General features: G+C 39.5%; 1 protein-coding gene across 1 annotated transcript in view; it reads left to right on the forward strand.

Moving 5' to 3' along the window:
- Positions 1-15454, forward strand: part of LOC135079440 (RNA-binding protein MEX3B) — a 54528-nt gene that overhangs the window by 34752 nt on the left and 4322 nt on the right. The window lies entirely within an intron of this gene.

The following is a 15454-nucleotide window of genomic DNA, read 5'->3' on the forward strand; positions in this document are numbered from 1 at the left end:
TTGGTCATTAAATCAGTGACGTCATGCCCTGTTCTCCGACAATAGAGGTTCAAACCTGCAATTACGGTTTAACATTATCAACAATCTCAGATTTGTTAGCCTATTGTGCCTATGACGTCATGTGTGACTGACCTGACTGCAGTGCCGGTGCAAGCATAAACCTCTTTGCTGTCACGTAGTGCTGACTGACGTTCGATTAGCTTTGAAGTCGCACACATTTCGACAGCGCTATTAAGTAGTAGGTATGTAGCATTTAATATGGTTAACCTTTTTGGTTGTGCTTAAATTGCTAAAATTCTGAAAGTCTGACTAAGTTGTGTACATACGTTTAAAAGCTTTTTGTTTTCTGAAACTGAACGGTCATTAGTCGGGATATTCAAAACATTTGTATTTGTTATGACCGCAATTTCACCTGAAGTGATTTTGAAATGATGCCAATTTCGTAAGGGAATTCCTAGACTCGAATGGTAGATGGTTTCGGTAAGATGCTATGTCAAGAGGTTTAAAGAGGTACCTACATATTTGAATAAAATAAGTACTCTACATCAAAACTGAACGTGGATTCACGCCAAAGCTTTGCAATTGCGTCTAGTTATCATCATACATAATTACATACGATTAAATGCTACTTTTAATCCTAATTGCCCAGGCAACCCAGTTCGTCCACCTGCGAACTTCAATTTCCTTGGCATTTTCCGAGACCTTTGTTACAGCGAGTATTCATAGTGCAGTTATCTATAGTCTGATAGTAGTCGGATGCACCTAGCCCGACTAAATGTCACTCGGTGGGCCGCCGACGTATTTAGTCGCTCCGAAATAGACCGTTGGCGTTCAACAACCCCTCACATTCGTCATCCGCTGCCGGCAGCACTCTTACCCACTCACATTGACGCTTTTCACTCACTAAACAATAACTCTCCCTAACTAACTCCTCAACCTACAGCGTCCAACGCGATTCCCACCACACACGCACATCAACTTTTTCCTGCGTCTCCCGAACTTTCGACGCATACGACTCACGCACACAAAAACAATACCCATAGTAATCCGACGCTGTCCAATTCACAACCAATTTAAACCGAACGACCCGAATCCCAACCGCATCGATACCTCTGCAATTTACGTCCCGTCATAATGACGGCAGCAAAAACTTTTGACACCTCTCACGATAAAAAAACAATCGATTATTCAATCTCGATGCATATCAAATCGGTCTCGGTAAATAAATTCGCGCGAGAAACTCCGTAACGGCTGTATTATCCTGGCTCAAGGATCGAATAATCGTCTAAGCAAAGTCAACGGTCCCATTGTCGCGGCGCTGAACTCCATGTTCATGAAACTTACAACTGAATGTTTGTAAACACGCCCGTATATTCGCACTTTTTACTCGACGATCCAAACAGCTGCTTTTTATTACACAATCTTGGTTTTATTGCGACATCTATTAAGAATGCGGGAAGCGACAGTTTGCGGCGTGCCGTTACCGAGCGAGGAACGAGTTTGATGTCTTTTTAAAATTCGGATTCGAAATGAATAATCAGTAGGCGCGGGATAGTCCGCCAGTGCGTCACCGAGTGCATTGGACATCGACATTTCTACCAGCTATGTTATTTCTAGCGTCGTCGAAGGCGCCAACTTTAGATTAGATACAGAGCTCATCTGCATTCAGGCGTTATTTGTGGAGCTTAATAATATTATCCTCCATTCAGGTCCTGGGGGACGGCAGGCGCGGTGGGCTTAGCGGTTGAAAAGGGTCAATTTTGAGGATCGAACGTGCGGTCAGGTGTTCGTAGTTTTGAAATTGGAATTGTTTATGGTTGTGCTGCGCGTGAGTAATGCGATTGCGATGATGGAGATGGCGGCTGTGTCGGCACGTCGCTCGTACGAGGAGTTTTTTTGGATCATGTGCTTTATTTGCGTTGTCCGCGCTCCCGACGGAAACTTTATCCTGCCGGTTGACCTTTACTCGCTTTGTGATGTTCTGCGACGCAAAAAATCACAATGGCCACAATTATATTGGATAAATCGTATGATTAAGATTGGAGCGCTGATCATTTTTTTGGTGTGACCATCAATAAATCCGTGTTAAAAATGTATCGAGCGGTAGTCGTATCTTTGTGTAAGATTAATACATTTTGGGCCGTCGAGATTCTGATTTGGATACGGATAATCCCGGTGGGAATAAATTAAGAAGGTATGCAGCGGACTAAAAGGTTTTCAGTACCTAATTGCCTTATGCTAAGTATATAAATTACCCAACAGGAAGGGTTTTCCCAATAGATGTTGTGAGAACTTAGCACCTCCTCAGTTTCTTGTACATTGGTTATGCCAAATACATGATGTCGGTCTTAACAATGTGTTCAAGGTCGAAGTGTACAGATAACAAATGACAGCGCCTGAGTGTGCCCGTGACGTCCTCAACTGTCAAACACAGACGTCTCCCCCAGGATACAGGAGACAGGTAGATCGATAGATGAAACTTCGAGCCCATGTATTGGATGGCCGGAATATACCTACAATATGCAAACACGTAACTAAAGATACATGTTTTTTGCTAAAACAATACATTCCTCAGTCAACCAAATCAAAGAAAAACCAGGAAAATCGAGTAAATCAACACAAAAATCATTCGCGTTCAATGCTATCCAACCCTTGTTACATCTTGTTTTTGAAAACAAATAAATACGAATACCAATATTTAATTGTTTGCAACATTCCCGGAACGCACTACAAAATTCTCTCATGTGAAAATACGAGTAATCCGATACACGTGTAAAGTCTACCAACGGCGTAGTTATTTCACTATTTTTTACTTGTTTGAAAATCCCAGAATTTCGAGGTGAATCCACTAGAGTATAATAGGTTTAACAACGAAAATACTGCGTAGAATCGAAAATTTCATCGACGAGCATGATCTGCGTCGTGCAGTAATACCTGGAAGCTGGAATAAAATATTCATGATAAAATCAAATTAACTGTATTTTGCGCCTCTCCCAGAAATTCGGATAAAATGAAGGTCAATATGTAAAATAATACAGTCACATCAAGATATTCTAGATGCAAAAGAATGAGACGCCTGATTTTCTGATGAGAAAAACGATTTCGTGTTTCGGAAAGCATGTTGGCGTGTCGATTAAAAATCGCAATTTTTAATTTTTTTCGTGTTCACCTTTGGCTGGCTTTCGTTGTACGTAGAACCATGTCAGATGCAAATGACGGTTTGACACCAGGGATGTTACAGTGCTCACGAATGCATGGGATTGGAGATTGAAGACGCCTTGGGAATACAGGCAATCCGAATCGGCAGATTATTTCAATATTTATCTGAATACCTACGAGTAATCACGACATGCAATTTAAATCCAATCCAATCTCAATCTCAACAGTAAACTAATAAATTAGATAAAGTCTAGTTTGCCGTACTTGTCAAACATAAATGAGATGAATTGAAAAATCCTTAGGCCAAGTAACTGTAACCGTAACTATAACCTTAACCGGTGTTTTTTGTATGGAGTTTAACAGACTTTTGACGTTTGCCTCAAAATATATGTAGATATGATTGCGCTGCAAATTTTATTGGAATACATCTAAGCTGTAAAACAGAAGATGCACCAAGAACTTAAGGAGGGACCATATCCAGGGTATCACCAATACCATCCCAGGTCATTGCTCCAGATTGCTCATCCTCCACCAGACATGTAGTCTGACCCGGCTTTCGTCGCGTGGGCCTGCGGTCCCGGCCGGTTTCCGCTCATCATATTTGCAAATTACCCCAAGACTTCGGCAACTCATACAACACCTCGCCTTCTTGCGGTAACAACAATAAAGCTCATATTTGCTCATCCAGGTTTATTATTTTGACAACTTCCGCGTTGAATGTGAATTACAACGACTCAGATGAAATATATCCGACTTTGCGAGTTAAATATTGAAGGCGTGTTATGCCGGCCGTTTTTTTGGCTTAGTTTATGCATTCAAAGGCGCTTGTAAACGTCAAACGATACTGCCGTATGTTTTATCGCCCTCTGTTAATACGTTTCGTACTTAAGTTATTCAGAACGATGAGGGTCAGGGCGTGTTCTTTTTAAATAATACCGATAAATGTTATGACCAAATTAAGTTTCGGAACCATATTTATTTTTAAAACCTCTCAGGTGTTCCGGCGGCCAGTAAAAAACATAAACTACAGGTAGACGCTGCTATTACTTAGCAGCAACTTAAGCTTTATTCTCGTATGAATATATGAAAAGCTCCATTACATGTATCAACAAATCGTTGAGCTATTTCAAGTCATAGATATCCCCCTATCAACAGCTGAGGCCCCTATCATTGAAATCCACATAAAGATGATACCTAATACTTGGCTAAAATGTATTCGACGACGTTTATCGCGAGCGTCGGCGCGTGCGACGCCCCAAGGCCGCTGAGACCCCAGTCCACCGACATAGGGGACCTCTACCTATGCATACAATTAATCGTCTGAAAGGGCAAATAGACATGGCTCACCTGGCTAAGCTTAACCATTGTCACTGCCCTTTGAGCAGCTGGCGTTGCTAAGCCAAACTTCAAAAGTTACTTCAAGAATACTTATTTTTAAACACGGAAAAGCCCACATCTGACATTCTAATAAAATGTATCTTGTTTAAGACATTGCTAAAAATTTTGCCTCGCAAAGTTGAGCGGTCTAGCTGGTTACATAAGGCAACCGTGACCTCCGAGCAGGCGGAAACGCGCAGCCAGCCGCGTTCGGCAATGAACCGCGTTATCACCATCAACTCGTGGTGCCCTGGTACCTCGCCGCATTCCTCGGAACTTTGATATCCACCGGCAGGCAAATAAAGCACGCGCGATGACGTTTTTTCAACATCCAAAAACCAAGGTGAGGCGGTCTATGTCACTGCACCGAGATAGTCCGGGTTCAACGGCCGATAACGTCGCCTCCTAAATTCTCAAATGTTAATCTCGTGCACTACACTGCACAATTTAACGAAATGGAAGCGTCGAATCTGAATTTCATAAATGAAACCGCTCGGAGCCCGTTACGTAATTGGCTTAGGCTGTGCCTAGTTTAATCCTTAATTGTTTCATTGGGGCTTACAAGGTAAGCGCTTTTAGCTGAACGGGCTACCGATGTCGAAAGTGATGAATCTTAAATCTTAAACAATGAAATCTTTTCTACGGTTGCACGGGAAACGGTCGCCAAGTTGGATTGTTTATCTAAGATCTAAGGTAAACTAAGGAAGAGAAAGCGTGAAGACACTACGAGTGGCTATTTAATTTGGCTCATTAATTTCCTTCGTGCAAGTCCTAGGCAGAACAGTGTCGCCTACCAGGCGTTTATAACCTATCGGGAGCTGGTTACGTGCGATTAGAGCGTGAGCTGGCGCGCCGCCAACCGGGCCACACGGTGCGTTCACCCACCGCCACCGCACCGACGAGTAATTAGTACCGATTGTTTTTATTTTAGCCTGCATGCTCCGCATATTCAAAACAATCGAACACTAAACATTTTTGACCAAAGTTTTAACTTACATTACACAAAACATAGGATTTCATTTGACATTAATCATTTCGAAGTACGTATTCGTAATATTGTTTTGATCAATGTCAAGCACAAGTTGGAGGCGTGATTGATCACAAAATGATGTATCGGTTATTAAACTGAGGATAGGCATCATTTAATTTCCCAAAGTAAGCTTTTTCGTAGTATCTTTGGTTGATATTACTTTATTATAACTCGCAATATCTTTTTTTTGCTTAATAAATAGCCACAGAATAAATAACTAAGTAGGTATAGCTTCAATCTATGCTAAGCGTTTTGCTTAAGCGGAGACTTGGCGACTCTTTGTGGCCGTTCAAGGTTCATTGCGCTATAGAAAAATCTATAAATCTTGTTCGCAAAATTTCGAGGATAACCTCAAGGCCACCACGGTTGGGTATAGGCTTTTTATATACAGGGTGGAATTTTGTCATTTTGTGATGCCACCTGGAGGGAAAGTACTCTTAATACTGTAGATAGAAAATTTTACACAGAGAGAACATTCCTTTATTTTTGAAAAGAAAGAGAACTGCATTCAAAGATTTCCGATTTTTTTTCTACATTTCACTACCACACCATAAAATTTTCTGTAAATAATTAAAATACAAGTGTACTGTCCTTCCAGGTGGCATAAGAAAATTCCACCCTGTATACCTTCTAAGCCTAAACTATATCCTTAAAAGTTTCGTGACCGAATAGCCGACATAACCAGTTTAGCAGACTTTATGGCCATTGAAGAGATTAAGATACGCATCTGCAACAATAATCTCCCAGTTAAAGTTGACAGCCGCATAGGTTGATGCACTTTGAATACTAATTTTGTTTTTGACTACTTTTGGGAAGAAACCTACAAGTTTTGGATAAAAATGCCGTGAATTCTCACTCAAATCAGAAATAAATGTCCAATAAGTCAAATGCTTATCAAAAACGTTCAAGAATATTTAAATTAAAATGTGATAAGAATTCAGGACAAAACATTCCTACATCAATGGCAGGCGTCCAGGAAAAATCACTTAAAACGCGCCAAGATTCTAACTGCGGAAATTAACCGCGGTTTAGGTAGGTATTGTTAATAGTTATCGGAGTCCTGTAGCCTTGAGTGTTAGTAATCAAGGCTATCGCTTTACGCTCATTCGTACTAACGGTCATGATCGAAAGGCGCCCGCGCAACCTTGGGCATCGAGATATGAATGGCCACCACGTGGGGTGACGTCACAGGAGATTTGGTTGCTAGTTGCTAAGACAACTTGAATACGGTTTTGTTATCAACTACGACGCTGGCCTACTCAGCTGTACGAAACTTCGAAATTTAATTTGTGGCGCAATAATGTAAAACATAAAAGATTTAAGTAAGTTACTTATACTTATCAGTTGTACAATCTTTGTTTAGTCTAGCTAGGGACACCATGCCATGACGCTGTGGTGTACCTAACATTAATAAAGTTATACATTTGTTGTAATTATTATAATCTGCTCTGTACACCAAACAAAAGAAGCTCTATTATACCATTTTAGAATAATTTGCATATGCCAAAGACCAGTACTACTTACGTCGGACCTTGAACGGTCATAGATGTACGGAATTTTATTGCTCCAGTAACATTAAATAAAGGCACAACATAATGAGATATTAAACGTAATCGCACGAGTACATAATATTAAGGAAAACGACGCTAAAAGCCGATACTTGTTGGTAATTATTTACGATTTCTAACATACTTACAAATCGTCAAATAAATGAACAAACAGACGAGAACATAGGATAATAGCGTTATTGGTCTGCCAAATAAATTTCAAAGCACATGTCGCGGAGTCAAAGTAAGTCAGCAAAAACACTAATGTGATCTGTTGGACGCGTTTTTTGCTGACCTTGCTTGACTTTTACCTACAGCGTTGATTGATACAATATTTTATAAATTACAATCGCAATGATATTCTTAACATATCAATTTAGTGTGTAAATGAAATCAATTTTGTAGTCTAATCATAATATGTAAATTATATGACTCTATAAGTAAAATTTGTTTACTAAGTGTAATACTAATTGCATTTTTTGTTCTTTCAGGTAAATATGGACCTCTCATCTACATAACAACAAATTACAGCACAATAAGTATAACGTTTAGATTTAAAGTTTCATATTAATAGATTTCACTTTCATGGCGGCCTCAGTAATTATTATTAGTATCGAGCACAAATCCATATTCATCAAATATTGATCTGAAACTAATAGTAAATAGTAATGTTCACTTTCTCAAGTTAACTTACACTCTAAAACTAATCAAATCAATCTGGGTCGAGAACTTGGCGTTGTGTTTACATTGGATTTATAATGGACTTTCTTTTAGAATTTTGTCTGTCACAGAAAAACTTTATCGCGCGCGTCCCTGTTTCAAAAACCGGGATAAAAACTATCATATTATTATGTCCTTTCTCGGGACTCAAACTATCTAATCGGTTCAGTGGTTTAGGCGTGAAAGCAAGACAGACAGATTTACTTTCGCATTTATAATATTAGTATGGATTATTTTTGTTAAAATTAAATGTCAAGTCGGTTGATGGAATTTTATAGTTCAGTGACTTATTAGTTGTGACAGATTTGTGCAGCAAAAAACTAACCTACCTCAAACTAAATCGTGATAAACGATTTAATAAAATGTAATCTAAACCTGTTTAATTGAACTTGGTTAGTTGCATTAAACGGGGAATGTATTAGACTTTCTAAAAGCCTTTATTTGACAGTAACATTAGTTATTAGGTCAGGTTATGCGAACTAAGGACATTACCGACTTGAACCAACCTGGTTATTTGATAAGAAAAGTGTTTAGCAGCTTCAGAGATTAAAAAAGCTCTACATCTGATCGCACTATGTAGTTAGTAATTGTTACAGCCCACACGATAGAAGAAAATTGTTCACAACTAAAATAGGTAGGTACTTTCAGCACACTCCGATCTAAATGTCTATGTATCTTTTCTACCTTAAACGTAATGTAAGGGTAAACTATAGATATAAGTTTTGCAAAGATCCAACAACTGCAACTAATAGCGATAATGTGAACTTTTGCAAACATAACATAGAACCTCCTCCTTTTTAGAAAGTCGGTTAAAAACTACAACATTGCAGTCTCACAGATTATGAATCTTCAGCGATATAAACATAACAGATACTAAATAAATCAGCGTGTAAACAAAAATGCGCTCTCAAACGCATTACGTAAAAGTTTATTTACAAAGGCGGTTTAATAAGCTTCAGTTAGCAAGATACGAGCCAGTTGTTTTGTTTTATTACATTACATCAGATTTTGTTATCATACTTTTTCTTAGGTAAGAATTTTCAGACAACTAATTTCAGAAATAAATCTTGACGATTCAAGTTAGAGCATATTTTGAGCTTAAAGCTTCATCAGTCTAGATTTTTGTCATAGATAGTACTCCAACCTTCAAAATTCAAAGTTTCCCAAACTTCTGTAAACTCTGAAGTCGAAACGTGTCTCTGTAACTTTTGAGTTTCTTCTCAACTGAAGTAGGTACTCATTTTTTTCAGTAACAATTAAATTCAGAACCACATAATTATTATTTGCACTAAAAGAGAAAACATTCGCGAAGTTTGGCGCGTACGAGACGAGTGTGTTCAAAATGGTGGGTGCACAAATTAGCAATTCGCTAAATATTGCGACAGTTATGTTCCCTTTTTGTCAACCGCCTTGTCTCACAACTCAAGGAGGATTTCGAGATGACTCTTATTGCTTTCACAATAAGAATAATTTCGGCATCTCGCTTTGGCATAACTGTACAAGCATCCGGCATCGGTTTTAAATAACAAAGGTTTTTCATACATTAATGCATGTCTTAATATTTTAGGCCGACTGTGTAAAAGTGGCCTTTAAGCTTTATTACGGTAATTGTCGACTTCATTAACTTTAAGAACGGATATTGTGTAATACTTATTTTGTCTTTTTGTGGGACTGTACCCCTACAAGGCCTTGCCTGAAAGCAATAATTTGCCTAATATGGAGAGATGCTGCATTAAACTTTTTGCGCCATCTATTGAGAGTTCCCGCGAAACATCAACATTCTACAAAAAAGCACCAAAGACGCTATCGCGGTCCTTGATTCTATATTCATACTCGCAGATGATAATTTCCAAATATTACAAAAAAGGGACAACAAGCGACACCAAAATAACCACAAACTCGTCTCAGCATTTCCCTTTCGACGGAAGATACTCGTATCTATCTCTGGCCATCAGAGCGGGACAGCCTGCCGCCTTCTCTGTCGCACCTTTACGGGGCTCCCTAGACGCCACGTGTCAATCTCCACTCACATAATGTATCAAGTCATTAACGTGCCGTAAACAAAAATAATATTTATTGCTCATGAAACAAGGTCTCTAATTGCTCAAGTTATAACTCGATACAATTCACGGTTCATGAACGTAACGTCCTAAGTTGTTTATCACGTCCATTAGAAACTCAACTTAATCATAGCGTAACAAGATTTGTTTTACAATGCATTGATAGCAAAGCAATCGTCAAAAACCGGTGTTCCATTTTCAAAATGTTCCTAAATTCGATCCTAGAATTTCATGGATTTGTAATGCTACAGCGCCCGTGTAATGTTGATCCTTTCCAGTTATTTATTCAAACCAAAAATCTGAATTAATTCAGAATTAATTGTTATGGCATGAATGGCCTTTGACAAATTACTTGGTGAAACAAATGTCGGGCGAGCGTTGAACGCTGCCAATTTCAGTTCGATCAACCCCAAACCTCACCCCGCGCCGCACCCCTACGTCACCCGCACCCGCTAAGAAGCACCATTAATCATTGCGGAACGCACATCTCCTTACCGCAAGGTGTTTAAATATAGAATTTATTTTTATTCAGCTAAGACTGCTTTTAGATTGCCGAGTGGCGGTGTATTACGGCCGTGTGAACTTGAGCGGGCTCTCGAGCCGGCCTACCTCCTGTTACCTCTGTACCCCTGGTGTTATGTAAGCCGAGTGCAATGGCCGCTCGAAAACACCAGAAAAGCTATTTTCCCTGCGTACAAAATTTTCCTTGGGCAACCTTAATTTTAGGCGGTTTCTGTAAAGTAAAATATTATGATGATGATTCGCGTTTCGCTAGACATCGCGATACCGTTGGTTGGTATAATTTTTTAATAAACATTGCGTTAAGTGGCCCAGGGGATGTTTACTTGAGGTGTTGTTGTTTTATTAGTTTTGTTTCGACTGCGGCAGCCTTATTATTTAGATATAAACATCTCTGATCACCCAGGCTTAGCATAACACTCCGAATCGCCGAAGTTTTGCTGGCTCTCGTTATTTCGTGTACTATTTGCCGATTGCGTCAGATTTTTAAAATTCCGCGACTTTCTAGTTGAACGCGTCAGTGACCCACTTAAAATGCATATTCCATCGTAATCCGCGTAGTAATTAGCGGGTCTGCGAATGTGGGTTAAATTCGAACCGGCAATGCACCTCGGTCGCGGACCCGGGGTCGTTGACCGCTATCGATCGGGGGTGCGACGCGCCCCTGCGGCGCCGCCTCACCCCGCGCCCGCGCTCACACACGCTGCTACTCTTTCCGCATGCGACAGTTCGGTCAGGACGTCTTAACGCGTCAACCTATATCGCTTGGAACTTTTGGGACTGTGATTGATTAAGCCAACCTACAGATTTGATGTAAAACATCGTTGACCCAAATTGTTGCGCTGCACGAAACTCCCCAACGTTTGTAACGTGACCATCCATCACTCTTCAAATAAGCCGCTCTGTGCTACCCACATCAAGATTACCTGAACTATCAACAAATTAACAAACATTATACATATGGTTCAATCTGTAAGGGTTCAGGAATCTTCAAATGTACATCGGTTTAATGTTATGTCTTTTGGCTATTGACTATATGACAAGAAGATAAGAACACCGAGAGTCGTATACAAAAGCGATTTGTCACGAGGCACACGCCGTATACGTAAACCAAACATTCTCCGCGACGTTCAAATATCATTATTTGTATCGTGCACACAGATCGATCGCAGATTGTTTGTCCGATTCGCGTAAGTGTTGACACTTTTTGCTTCGGGTTCATTGCGGTTCAACTGCTCATCTGGCTTTGCGTCAACGCTGGCCTCCCTCCAAACTATGACGAAACGAATTGCTAAGCTACTAACCGCTTGGATCTCATTCGAAAAAGTCATTTATCAAATAATATCGAGATGAGAAACAGGAAATATAGGTAGGACACCGACGGAGAAAAATACTCTGTATCTCAAAGAATCGGGAAGTAGAATAGATGAAAACGCGTTCCCGGGCATCCATTATGGACAGGAAACTCGGCTATAGCGTTGTATAGGGAAACAGCTGTAGTGGGGTGCGCGGGAAAACACGCCGCCTCGGAGGGCCCGGCGAGCCCGGCCACAGTTGTTATGGAGACGTCTCGTGATTTATGTAAGCCTGGTGACTAGTCACTACTCACTCCGCGCCTTCACGTCTTCCTTGTACGTTTTTGGCGCGATTGGCGACTGAACCTTCATAAAACACCCCGCATGGCCGCGTTCGAATAATAATTTTCGCCGTAAATTCTGTTATCTACGCCTCGACGTACCTCGTAAACTAAACCGAGGATGGCAATACTTGAACATGAATACGAGGAGTGTCTCACTTAAAGCACCAAAGGCGTTTATCCACCTATATTCAAATTGAAACGTAACAGAATTTGCACATTTCAATTAAACTTGTTTACAGTGAAAATAATACTTCAATTACGGAGTAGCTCGAGGCTGATAATCTCGTAAGATCTGGCTGAAAAACACGAAAACAGATATCGACCGGGGGCCTACTTAATACAGCAAATAACGAGAGTAATAATATTAATACAGCGTTAATAACATTAGAATACAATCTGAGTTGATTTGTTATAACTTGCAAATTGTTACACCAAATCGATATAGGTACGTAACGTTTTGGTGCGTGCTGAAAATATTAATCAAAAGCATAGGAATCGATTAATCAAAGCAAGCATCAGTCGGTGACGAAAGGAGAGCGCGATACGTGGGAGCGAGAGGGCGGTGTGGCTTTGTCTTGTTCATTATTCAGGATGACTCGCTTTTCGCTGTTTTCCAAAGCCTGCGCATAACAGCACTCTTGGCCTAGATCAAATGGCAGTCTGGTTTAAGATAAGCTTAATTTTCAGATGAATGCTCTATGTTTCTTGCAGCACTTAGAATAATTAGAGAATTTAGCCAACTATGACAACAAACGGGCTTAAGTTTAAGCTCTAGCTGTTTTGCCTAGTACGCCTTAATTTTTTAGGATTTTTTAATTTGTTGAACCATCTTTCATCAATTTTTGCTACATTACTGAAATAGTAATTTATAACGTAGCAGTATAATCTAGCAGTGGCGGATAATGATAATAAAAACGGCTAGAAAAAAGCTTGCTTGCAAGTCTTGATTTGCTTGCGTTTCATATTATATCTCTAAGGAAAAACAAACCATTTGCATCATCACCCTCGCAGAGGAAACCATTGTTAATCAATCATCGTTTTGTGAAAACGAGGAGGCCTTGTCAAACCACACCATTATTCCACCATGGACAACATTATGTGCTTTCCGTTGTACATAATGATCACAGCCTTGAAGGAAAAAGATGAGGAATAAGACACTTTCTGAAGTCAACTCAGGAGTTCCGAATTTATCAATTAAATCCCAATTACTTTTGTTTAAGTGTAGTCGAAACTTTGAAGCGCTTTCACTTCGAGTGTTAAGTAGAAACCGTGTCAAACAAAAAGTTTCAAATTGATGCTCAGCTATTTAACAAAGATCTAAGTCACTTATTGAATAACTAATATCTACCAGACAAAACAAATGAAACGATTAAGTATAACTGAAATATTGTTAGCTCGTAGCACATCTTCGTAGCACCGTAACGCCATCTATGCTCCCATGTAGTAAATAGAAAGAAACGCGACTTTCGTATTAGAATTAAAAATGCTTCAAATCTTAAAAACAGTGTCACCAACATTATTATCTTTAATTTTAGTAATCAAGCCATAGCTCGTTAACATATTTAAGATGCTAAATAAATATCGGCTTTGAAATAAAATGCTGCAAACTGTTGAAGTTTCTAGAATACTACAACTCTCACTTGTATCACTCCTAAACAAAAATAAAATTCTGAGTACAACGTACTTCCAAAAGTTTCGAAGTTCCAAACCACGCATAGCTTTGAACGGCATTACGGCCCAGTCACGTGATGGCTTGGGGAGGGGCAGTGACCTGATTGCGAAGGTATTTAATATTCAGTTGTATTTTATTGTAATCACACATATCTAGCATCGTTATTATTTAAATACGAATAATTTAGTAAAAAAATATCATCTAAAAATGATTTTCCAAACTAACCTGAGAATAAAAAGCAGGTAAATGCCTTAAATTTAGCGAGTCCCAAATAAATAAACAATTTCTTTAAAGTTCAAAACCGTTCTAAACTTAAATAATGAATGGCTTCTAAGTTCTATTTATCTCCACTAAAGTATCAAACTTAAAAGTTACACTAAAGTACGCATAGCGAAGTTCGTAGCACGTAGCTGACGTAGCACGAACGCGGGGGGCGGGAGGCAGTGACCCGGTTGCCGCGGTGCAGTGCCCGTAGCTCGTAGACAGTCGCGTAGCCACGCGGCTTCGCGGAAGGCGAGTATATGTACGTAGTATGAACTTAGCTGATATTATGGTAATACATTTAGGCTGAGTTGCACCACCTAACTTTGACCGTAAGTGCCTTTTCACACGTTCCGGTTGCCGGCTATCCGGCGCCGGGTACCCGGTCGTGAATGTATGGGCATGCCGGATTAATTACGCCGGAACATGTGAAAGCTACGTACCATGCCCATACACTTCACCACCGGGTACCCGGCGCCGGATAGCCGGCAACCGGAACGTGTGAAAAGGCACTAACTGTAACGATAACCGGTGTATTTTGTATGGAGTTTGACAGATTTTTGACGTTTATCAAAGTTAAAGTAAGATGGTGCAACTCAGCCTTAATCAACATTTAATAACTAGTCAGTTAGTTTTTATTATTTGCCGATTATTTTTTATTTTCTTCGGAAACTTATAAAAAAAACTTTTATTATTTGACAGAAACATATGTCCACGAAAAACATTCTTAGGTTATAGGTATTTTGACACCATTCCCCAATAATTCTAAAGCACAACTTTTTTAAAAAGACTTCATTCTGGTCTTAAAACCTTATTCAATTTTAAATTTCCTGTAAACTAGGATTTTTAATGGCTTTGTGATTTAAAAAGTAGTTTAATTGAGTTGACAAAATAGTGACTTCATGTATTGCTATACAAAATCTATGGGAAAGTCTCGTTCTAACAATGTTTCAACATACTAGGCAGTTCGATTTTTTCAAGTTTTTTATTTATTTAAAATTTAGTTTCAACATAACAGTTTAAAAAAGTACGTCAATTGATTCGTGGTGTCAACACCGTATTGTTTTACCTAAGCTGTAAATCCGCAAAACAAATCGTTGCAAGTCTCCCCGACTTAGCATACCACCCTGTATTCGAGATAACCCAATTTTTCGCAAGGAGTTTTGTTATCAGCGGTCGCTGGCAGCGTGCCAACCGCTACTATAGTTCAGCATAAGTATAGTTACGATCGCTTACTAGTCGCTAGTCGCTACTGTTCGCATTTGCCTGAATCTAAATGACCATTTACTAAGGGGTCATGGTACGGGGTTCCTAATGATAATAAAAGGTTTAACTTTTCAAATAAATGTCTTATACATAAATACTGAGCTTTCATAGGATTTTTTAGACCGCATGCAGGGAAACTGTTTCGTTACGCACTATAAACTTTTCGAAAAAGTATTTCGCTATATTTTCGATTCGCGATTATTT

Source organism: Ostrinia nubilalis, chromosome 16 (assembly GCF_963855985.1).
Source record: "Ostrinia nubilalis chromosome 16, ilOstNubi1.1, whole genome shotgun sequence".
Lineage (NCBI taxonomy): Eukaryota > Metazoa > Arthropoda > Insecta > Lepidoptera > Crambidae > Ostrinia > Ostrinia nubilalis.